Source organism: Dipodomys ordii, unplaced genomic scaffold (assembly GCF_000151885.1).
Source record: "Dipodomys ordii isolate 6190 unplaced genomic scaffold, Dord_2.0 Scaffold53, whole genome shotgun sequence".
Classification (NCBI taxonomy): domain Eukaryota; kingdom Metazoa; phylum Chordata; class Mammalia; order Rodentia; family Heteromyidae; genus Dipodomys; species Dipodomys ordii.
The window spans coordinates 795,859-806,760 of NW_012267269.1; the positions used below are offsets into that span (position 1 = coordinate 795,859).

The window sequence follows — 10,902 nt, forward strand, 5'->3', positions numbered from 1 at the left end:
ATATATTAATTATTCAAAGTTCTTCTACAAGTATACTCATGGATATGGATGTGCTAAAAGTATACATCATCTGAGATTATTGCTTCTTCATGATGTGATCACATGAAGAAGGAATCCCAGATGGTGGCAAAAAGAGAAGAGTCACAGGTGATGTCCCAAGTGCTCTGATGATGGTGGACATGATTGCTATATCAAATACCACAATGAATCTCAGAGATATTCATATATGGATATATGTGTGTGTGTGTGTGTGTGTGTGTGTGTATGGGAGTGTGTGTGTACATTTGTGTATATATGTATGCATGTATAAAAGTTGAGACAGGCTGAAGCAGGAAGGTAAACAACCTAGTAAAAGCCTGGGAAAAGATCCCTTCCTGTATCCCACTTACCATCTGTCATGATGCTGAAGTGGTAAATTTAACAAATAGTCTCCAATGTGACAAAAAAGAACAGGATAACCTGAAAAAAGGAAGAAGGGGAAAAAGGTAGGGGGTAAATAAATGTAGAATGTTGAGCCTAGAGAGGTCTTATAGCCAGTGCTAGAAGCAAATAATCAAAATAAACAAGCATCACCATCTAGATAAACTCATTCATCTGAAATGGTAACCAGTGTAAATGGATGGTAGACCAGATGCCTCTCTCCCTGACTTGTCTATTTATTAAGCAAATGTTTAGAAGATCCTAACACAGATCCATGAAAAAGAGAAATAACATAAAATTGACTAAAATTTACTTTAAGTCTTTTGGACAATCAGTTCCATTAAAGAAAAGCAAGTTTATATTTTTGTACTTCTGAAAAATGGAAAGGCATGTATGTATGTATGTATATATATACGTATACATAATTTTAATGTGATCTGAAAGACATATCTTCTTTTCTTTTTTTTAATTTAATTTTATTTTATTTGTGAACATACTGTACAGAGGAGTTACAATTACATGGGCAGGATAATGCGTACATTTCTTACCAAGCATTGCAGCCTCCTCCGACATATCTTAATAGACAAGGAATGTGTATGATTCCTCTACTCAATTACTTTTATTCAACTTCAAAACAGAACTTTCCTGCTCCTTTGGTTTCATACATCCTGTTCCATGTATTCAAAGCATAGCTTAAGTGCAAGATGCCTATAATCCTAACACTTAGAAATCTGAGGCAGGAGAACTTCAAGTTCAAGGACATCATGGACCCAAACAAGTGGGTCTCTGCCTCAAAAAAAGAAACACAGACAAAGAGAAGAATTTCAAGGTGAGTTGATTTTTTTTTTTATGTTTTGGTCTGTAACTTTTCTTTTTAGAAAAAAAGAAAAGGACTTTATTCCCATCACAAAAGGCATATCTTTGCACAGAGGTCGAGGCTACCTCTACTTGCCTGTGATGAGAGAGTTCTGCAGGACCACAAAGAACGAGTCCCGTGCAGAAGCATCTTGGAGATGCAGCTCTCCTTGTTGACCGGCTTGGACTTCTTGCCCTGGCTGTACCTGAGGACTCAGTCCACATCTTCACGTTCTCCAGGACCACGTTGCAGTACCTGTCAAAGGCCTTCACCTGACCTAGGAACTTCTTGTTGTTGCTGCAGTTGATGAGCACCTGGGTACTGCTCTTGCCTGACTGTGTGAGCACGGAGAGCTAAACTCTTCTCCAAGTCAACTCTTCTCCAGGGTCATCTCAGTCTTGGGCTTGTCGAGGAGGCTCATGGTAGTGGCAGCTCCTGCTAGTCACTGGCATCTCCTCTGAGTTGCCCCTGCCTCAGATCAGAGAGGGAGAGCTAGTCTGTAATTTTTTTAATGTGCATGACTTAGGATTCTTTAATACACTGAATGCAAATGTTTATTAAATATTATTATTTTATTATTTATATTTTTATATATTGAATACATATATTTTATTATAATATATACTTATGTATATTTAAATGTTTATGTAAATTAAATGCTTCAGAATATTTACATGCATTACATATCCATGCTTTTTATCAGCTGAATTTGTAAATAATGTGTATGCATTTAAACTGAAAAACACTTTTGATGTTTAAAAAGTATTTTACTATTACTTATGCATTTTAGGTACAATATTTATGCATTTTAAATGTTTTGATAAATATACATTAAGCTTACTTTATAAACTACATGAATATAGACTATATGTATTCTTTGTTTTACATATAATAGTTTAAGATTGCTCACCATTAACAATTCTTGATTGCTACTTTGCAAGGAATGGTATCAGTAATTTACATTTATTACTTCTTATAAAACCCTTGTCAACTCTCTAAGACAAATCCCATTGTTATCTTCACTACAAAACTTGAGAAAATAGACACTTTCTGAACATGCCTCAAACCACACAGGCCAGAATAGTAGAGGTGCCTGAACTCTTTAAAATCACTATACTTCTTTCAGTAGCTTTTGGAAGCCTTGCTCTTCAGAGATGACTGAAAATGAAAAAGAAACTCAAGCATCAAGTTTATGATATATGCAATATGGAGTCACTTTATAAAATGATATAACTTGAGCTATTTCTGCAAGTTACATTTCAAAAGACAGCATGCCTCACTCTCAACTGATCTTAGCTGTGGTGGTGGAACAGAGGGGACTATGAGTAGAAACATTCCCAAACCAGGACCCCAGGGCAATTTAAGTTTACATTAAGCCCATCCAATAATGTAACCACTGAACTCTTAAGATACCAGAAACAAGCTGAGAATCCTTCTTTATTAAGATGTGATGAGGCCAACAGAGAACGGATGAAGGAGCAAAACTAGATTCTACAAAACAGAGTAGCATAAGTGTAATCGTGGAGCTACAGACTTCTCTTCGTGCACAATGTTGGATGGGTGTCTTGGTAGGGCCCTGTCTTAGAGGGTCTTTCCTCTGCAGCATACACTCTGTCCATATTCTCTCCAATACCTATTGTGTTCCCAGGTGTAATCAGCAGGTCTCCACCTTTATAAGGCTTGAACAAACCTGAGAATATTGAAGCTGTGTGGCAAACAAATTGATGCCAGGTAGACAGCTTTGGATGAAGGTTAGTCAGAGCAAATTAATCAAACATACCATTGCTTATTACTCTGAGTATCCAGTAAGGTGTAATATATGAATCTTGGCTTCTCTCTCTCCCTCTCCCCACTTTCTGTTTCTCTCTCTCTCCCTCTCTCTCTCTCTTTCAGCTCATCTTTCAATTTTCTAGTTATTTAACAGACCTCATAGATTAGATACCAAATAGGTATTTCTAATACAACATGATTAAAACTGGAATTCCAGTCTCCTCTACACATTGTGCCATTTCCACAAGCTCACTTCATCAGCTGATAGAACTCATACCACAAACCTTAGAGTCATTCTGAACTCCACTTTGTCTCTTATATCTCCTGCCCAACCCTCAGGGAATTCTTTTGTCTTTTTTATGCAACATAGCATTCTAAAGTCACAATCTGTAACACATCAGATCTCCTCCCCATTCTACTCAAAGCCTTACAGTGCTTCCCCATTTCCTTCCTGTGAGTAAGCTATCTATAGGGCTCTGTACAAAGCTTTCTCCACACTTCATCCCCCTCACAACATCCCAGACATATTCTCACCTTAGACTGTTTATTCTGCAAATAACCGCTACTTGGAAAGACATTTCTGTCAGATGGAAGTTCTCTCTACCATCAAATATCTTTCAATAAAATATCTCCTTGTCAGTGATGTCCCACAGCCATCCCATCTAATCCTGTGAAATTCTCTGCCTCCTGCATTTAATCATCAGTCTTACCTTGTAATACATTTTCCCACATTTGTTGACTTCTTAATTTATGCACTTACCATTTTTAAAATCTTATTTCTCTGTTGTAGTGTAAGCTTCTAGAGATCGAGAGTCTAGTTGTACAATGTTTTCTAATAAGTCTCTAGCACAGAGCAGAGTAAGGGTTCAGTGAATATTAGGTGAATGATTATAAAACTTTGATAATGTAACTCAATTCCCTTCTGCCAAAATTGTCACATGAAGGTTAGGCCATTTGCCAAAGAATGCACTAAAAAATTCTTAAGTCTTTCTGGGTAGCCATAAGAGCAGCATCAGAAAGTATCTTGATTCCTGAGCAAGTAAGACCCTGGGATAAATCCCACAGCTTCAATATCTCTAAAAGCATTTCTCACTTTAGTGAAACAACAAAATGGTCATTTGGGAAGTAGATGGGGGTAACAATCACTCTCATACATTTTTCATGACTGTAATAATTGGCTCAATGTCTTTTAAGGGCTATAATAACAATTGAATATATCTTTCTACTATCTCGACATAGTAAATGCATACATACTCTTTGGCCTAACAATCATACACTTAGAAAATTTCTCCTCCAGATTTATTCACATAAGTATTAATTAAGTTACACAAGAATATTGTTTTCAACACTTTTAATAGAAAACTGGAGAATTTGGAAACAACCTCTAAATACATTGGAAAGAGAACTGGTTCATAATTTGAGAGACATTTGCAATGGGCTATTCTAAAGCTGTGAAACAGAATAGATATGATCTAGAATTAAATTCCAATGAAAACACAAGGCAGAAAGCACTATGCTCCAGCTACTACTTGTATAAATGCAGCAGATGCTCATAAACTCTCTGGAGAGATGAATACAAACACTAGTAATGGTTGTTATCTCTGGGGAAAGAAATGAAGCTTTGGGGAAATTGCTGCCATGGGACCTCTTTTCCACAGTGGGTACCCTGTACCAGTTGAATATTCAAATTATTAACTTCATATGATCACTTCTCTCTTGAATATGTTTTATTTTGGAGAGGCACTAGTTCCGGATAGCTTCATTAGACCAACTATTGCTTTTGCAATCAGGCACTGGCAGCTCATACCTGTAATCCTAGCTACTCAGGAAGTTGGGTTCTGAGGATCACCATTCAAAGCCAACCTGGGGAGAAAAGTCTGTGAGACTCTTATGGCTGATTAACCAGCAAAAAGCTGAAAAATGGAGCTGTGGCTCAAGCGGTAAAGCACCAGCCTCCAACAAAAAAAGAGAAGGGAAAGTGTGAAGCCTTGAGTTCAAGCCCCAGTGCAGACACAAAATGTTTTTTTAAAAGAGTTTGAAATTTTTGTCTCCCCAATGTCTATGAAACCAGCCATGTCAAGGCTTATTCCTATTACCATGAATGACATGCTCCTAGAATAGAAGCAATGGTTGCTGTCCCCTGTGCTACTTTTAGTTTTCAAATGCAATGATAATCCTGCTGTCTCTGGCATGGATCATAACTACAGTGATTAGGATGTAGTCTACAGCTGGACGAATGAGGAGTCCCAGGAGACGACAGTGCCAGATCTTTTCCTAGTCACTTTTCCCAGTCTCAGAAGTTGAGAGGAATCAAAATACCAGCAAGTCAAGACAGCATGATTCGGAGGCACGGAAAGTCCATTGGGAGTTGACATGCCATGGTTTCTAATCTTCTTTTCCGGTCCCTGGTGATCTCACCCAGAACTCTCTAGGCCCTGCCTTGGTCTGTTTTCCTGCTTGCACAGTAAAAGTTGACACCGCCTATGCTCACGCAAACACTGTAAGGTAATGAGTATAATTGCCAAATATAACATCCACTACTGTTTCTCAACCTCAATAACCAATGTGCCAAAACAGTGGCAGGAAACCACATGTTTTAGAAAACAAAGCTAAAAGGAAGAAAAAAAAACCCTTAAAGGTCAAGAATTACAGCATGACTCCCACTCACTTCAGACTTTGCTTTTTTTTTCAAAGAATGATGTCACTAAGATGTTGTGGGCTTGGGAATCTGAAAAATTAAAGTTCTGAGCACTCCACAGAGAGCCCCTTAATGCTAGGGACAATATCATTTATGCTATGTGCTCAGTAATCCAGTAATTACTCAGGGGCTGAATAAGTACTCACTCACTCCCTAAGGATCAGCCTTCCAGCCATCTCAAATGTGCTCATGGATTACATCCATCTCTACACAGATTCTCATGAATTTCTATCTCCAGGACAGACCTCTCATCTCATCATTTAAATGAGCATATCATTTTCTGTATCTAAAAGGTATTTTGCAATATAACCTCATATCTGATCACCTTTCACAGTTGCCTCTACTAATAATGGTTTCACCATGCAGCAAGCTTTCCAAACAAACTTTGAGCACCATTGTGTCACTTTCCTCTTCCTCACCCGATATCACCCCTACCTGAAGGACCTTTCAACTAGACTAAGTACTTTCTTTGTTTTATTTCCTATAATGTTATTAACACAAAATTTAAAAACTAGAAAACTAAATCTATGTTAGAACTCATAAAATGATTATAGTTTCAAATGGAAGGAGGGACTAGATACATGGGAGGTTCTCAAGATAATAAGAATTGCTCAGTTCATGCTGGTTGGGGGTTTACCAGGTAGCTTTCCTCCATTGTTATGTTATAATATTAAATATATCCAGTATTACCAGAAAAAAACATTTAAATGCATTTCCATTTCAAAGTAGAACATACCCTGGGCTGGGAAGGTGGCTCAGTGGTAGAGCACTTGCCTTGCATGCATGAGGCCCTGGGTTTGATTCCTCAGCACCACATAAGCAGGGGGGAAAAAAGCCAGAAGTGGTGCTATGGCTCAAGTGGTAGAGTGCTAGCCTTGAGCTGAAGAGCTGAGGGACAGCACTCAGGCCCAGAGTTCAGGCCCTACAACCGGAACCAGAAACAAACACAACAACAACAACACCCTTCCCAGACCACCAACTTATAGGACTCCATGTTCTACTTCCTACACTCGATTACCAATATTTGATTCTAGACCTAGCTTAAGGAGGGATGCAGTGAATATTAACTAATCTCTCAATGATGAACTTTTTAAATATTAGCTGAGTCTTAGAAAGCCATTGCCATTGCCAAAACAAGAAACTATGATAGTGTTATGTGTAATTAGGAGATATTATCAGATTAAGAGGAGACAGATGCAGAACCTAAGAGGATGCTAATTGTCCATCAAAAGTAATTATTAGACAACATTGGAATAGTAATGTCAGCAGTGATCCTCGATTCCCATTGCCTCTGTCCAGTAGGTCTTAAGGCAATATAGATGACCTTACAGAAGCTGTGAGCAGTTGAATATTTGCAACCCTGTATGGAGTGACAAGTGCATGTCTAGCTCAAATATAGTAATGGTGTATTACATAGAACAGTGCAATAACTCCCTCACATACTCTGATTCCTCTTTTACCCATTTCAGAATCCTGAAAGCCCTGAATGAAATGTCAATATTTTATGAATTTCTGCATGCTTAGGACTGAGCACATAGCCTGCTGTAACCTTTCAAACACCAAGGGCTGGTGTTTCATTGCTCCCCTGGAGTCCTGACTGCCATGCTCTAAGCAGCTTTGTAATCCGCACTTTTACAAGCTCACTCCCTCACCTCCTTCCTGCACTAGCCCAACTGTTTCTGGGTCACCTGGACTCTTACAATAGAATTTTGTCTGGCTTATCTCCCCATTCCCTGCCCCCCCAACCCCAGCCCTCATTCTTTCCCATCTTTCTCTGCTCTCCACTTTATAGGCAGAGTACTACTAATACCACTTACACATGAAAGTTCTTAACTGAATTTACTGTTTATGAAATAAAAAACAAAACAAACAGCTTAAATTCTTCTCTCTCTCTCTCTCACACGCACTCACACACACACACACACACATGTATGAATACATAGTTATTCACATCAGAATAGAACATTTCTGTTTTTCTTCTTTACCATGTTGTTTCCTTCTACAAAGAAGGAAGCACTTGCTGGTCTCTGTTTGGACGTGTAGGTTCCCACTTCCTTCTTTACTTAATAAACTCATCTACATATCCAGTACAAATGTCAGCTCAAGGAGGAAATATGCCATTCCTTCCCCAAAGGTCAAATACCCTTTTAGGCCCTCTTTTAATAGATCTGTCTTTGTATTCTAGCACCTTCCACAGTTACAAATTTACAGGTATTTGGGTCATTGTTTGGTTGGTATGTGTTTTTCCACTTATCCAAACCACCACGAAAACAGCAGCAGGTTATGTTTTTGCTTCTTGCTTCCTGACACATGAAAACACTAGTGGACATTTGTTTCATGAATGTTTCAATGATTAAGTGTCTTTGGGAAAAGAGATAACCAAACTTTGTTATATACATTTTATTATCTGAGACAAAACAGTATAAAACTTTTAAGTGAATTATATTTATCTGTAATAATTAATTTGCCAGGTCTGGAAAAAGATTAAATAGCATTATATAATAATCTTGTGCTTGGTATATGCTGTAAATGATAAATATTACTTCTTTCCTTCTTGACCTTCTCCTCAGGGAAGCTAAAGTAATAAAAAATATATTTTTGATGAGTAAACAAGTGATTGGTCAAAAATACATAATTTTGCCAGGTGCCTATGGCTCACACCTGTAATCCTAGCTACTCAGGAGGCTGAGATCTGAGGATTGCGTTCAAAGCCAGCCCAGGTAGGAGAGTCCACGAGACTCTTATCTCCAATAAACCACCAGAAAACTGGAAGTGGTACTGTGGCTCAAGTGGTAGACCACTAGCCTTGAGCTGAAGAGCTCAGGGACAGCACCCAAGCCCAGAGTTCAAGCCCCAGGACCAAAAAGAAAAAAAAGATACATAATTTTCTCAGATAATACAGTCTTTCAAACAGCCAAGATGAGAAAAATGTAAAAGCCAATGTCACAGCCTGTTATAAAAAGCTATGCAGCTTTTTCCCAAACCCACACAAAATCTATTACCAAACAAACTTGAAGTGCTCTGAGTACCCAGAAGAAGAAAATCACACATGCTAGAGTAGCAGGACAAGACAGAACTGCTTTTGTAGGTCTTTTTAAGGTGAAAGACTCCAAGTAGGTGAAGAATTAAGAGTGTGGGAGGGGGATGTCCAGCCTTGATAGACAACAACTTGAACAAAGAAAGCAGGATTGTTTTTAGAGCCAGGAAGAGACCATGTTGCCTAAGGCAGAGAAGTCAGATTAGATAAAGCTGGGAGGGGAGCTCAGAATCTGAGCTCAGGTTCTGGAGCTCAGAACCAGAAGTTGTGAATGCCAAAAAAAAAAAGGAATTTCAACTTTGCCCTCTATGCAGAAATACTGAGAATATAAACTTTTTCAGGTCTATATGTGTCACAACCACTGTAAATACACTATAACTTCCCCAGGTGGGTCTCTATGATTGACCAAAATCATCACTTCAGAAAAATAAAGGAATGGAGAAAATAAAGAGGGAAGATGAGGCGCCTAGCAGACAGCCTATGCCTCCTAAAGGTTTCATTTTGCATGTGAATGTCTGGCTCAATCATATCTCTGCAACTCCCCAAAGCACTCAGATAAAAAGAGCTTGTCGGTTTTAGTGCTTTGAAAGATGTCATCTCTGCCTCAGTGCCCCCTGTGGTACTCCAGCTGCTAGGCCTTCCACACTACAAGTTCCTTGCAAAGCTCACACACCAAGAGGAGCCTTGAGTGCAGACTACCACTTTTGAAATCTTTTGTGAATTACTTGCACAGAGTTTGACTCTCGGGTAATTCTGAGAGACCTATTCTGCCAAGTCCACTACTTCCACCACCCTCTTCCCCCATCTCTCCTTCTTTCTCAGGAATCCTAAGAAAGTATGAAACAAAGAACAGTTTATCTTGTCATAAAGAGAACAAGTTTAATAAACAGAAAATGGCATTCAATGTGCATGAGTACACATGTGGGAGGGAGGGGGAGGGAGAAAGGAAGAGAAGAAAGGAAGGAAGGAGGGAGGGATTGGCTAGAGAATCTCTTCATTTCATCTTCCAATAGCTCTTCCTATTCTTCATATATTAAGCCATGAAATCTGTTAAGGAACCTATTGGGGACTTCAGAGATAGAGGGAAAAACAAATCTGGAAATCAGAATGGAAACTGAGTAATTACTGATGGAAGTGAGTTTTCATCAAGTCATCAAATGACAGGTCTAATTTTAAAGTCATTTGTTGTTAGTCTTGTTGTTGTTGCTCATGTGTTAGCAATTACTAAGCAACATGTGATGAGTTGGACAGAAGTAGATAAAAATTGCTATAAAACACTGCACTGAAGATGAATATCCTGCATGGGACAGTGAGAGATGGTGAGCTGCATGAAGATAGCATTTGAACTGCACTCTGGAGAATGAGTGATAGTTGTGTTGGAAAGAAAGAAGAGGAAGTTTCTATAACAAAAAAAGCAACACTGTAAAGCTGCAGAGACAGAAGCACTTAAGGTCTCAGACAATGGTGAAAGGCTTGGGAAGACATGGAAGAATCAAAGGAGAGGTTATAGGAGACTGAATTAGAGAAATTCCCTTCTACATACTCATCACAAGGTCTGAAAAGGAAGGAAGAAAACAGGATCCGCACAAAATTAGGAAGAAAATGTGATGAAGAAAATGCATAGGTATTGGGAGTCTAAGGGACTAGAACTCAGAAACCAATTGTGTCATGTTCCAACTTCGCTGTTACAAACTTTAGGTAACCTTTCTGAACCTCAATTCCATCTGAAGGGATAAAGCTAATGCCTAGTTCAACTATCTACAATAGGACCAATTGCAAACCTACCTGGACTTTGGTTTGGGTTTGGGTTTTGTTCCTTTCTTTTCACTTCCATTCACTATTTCCAGTGTCTTCTCACAACATTTGCTTCATTCTCAAATGGTAAGTGCTGGTTTTCACTGGTCATGATTTTTTGAATGCCTTTTTCTTGGCTATTGATTCAAGTTGTCATCCCAAATGACTGCCTATCTTCATGTTCCTGGTCCTAATGTAGATGCATTAGCAAAAGGTTTTGATTTTTTTGTTTGTAATCACTAGATTGCATCTCAGGATTCCTTTCATCTTTTGTGGAGCCCACATCCTGCTAACTATCAAGACTAAGAACTTAAACTTCCACTCTAG

General features: G+C 38.6%; 1 pseudogene; it reads right to left on the reverse strand.

The window, feature by feature from the left end:
* Positions 1-1,364: 1,364 nt before the first annotated feature.
* On the reverse strand, positions 1,365-2,258 carry LOC105989011 (annotated as a pseudogene).
* Positions 2,259-10,902: the final 8,644 nt, after the last annotated feature.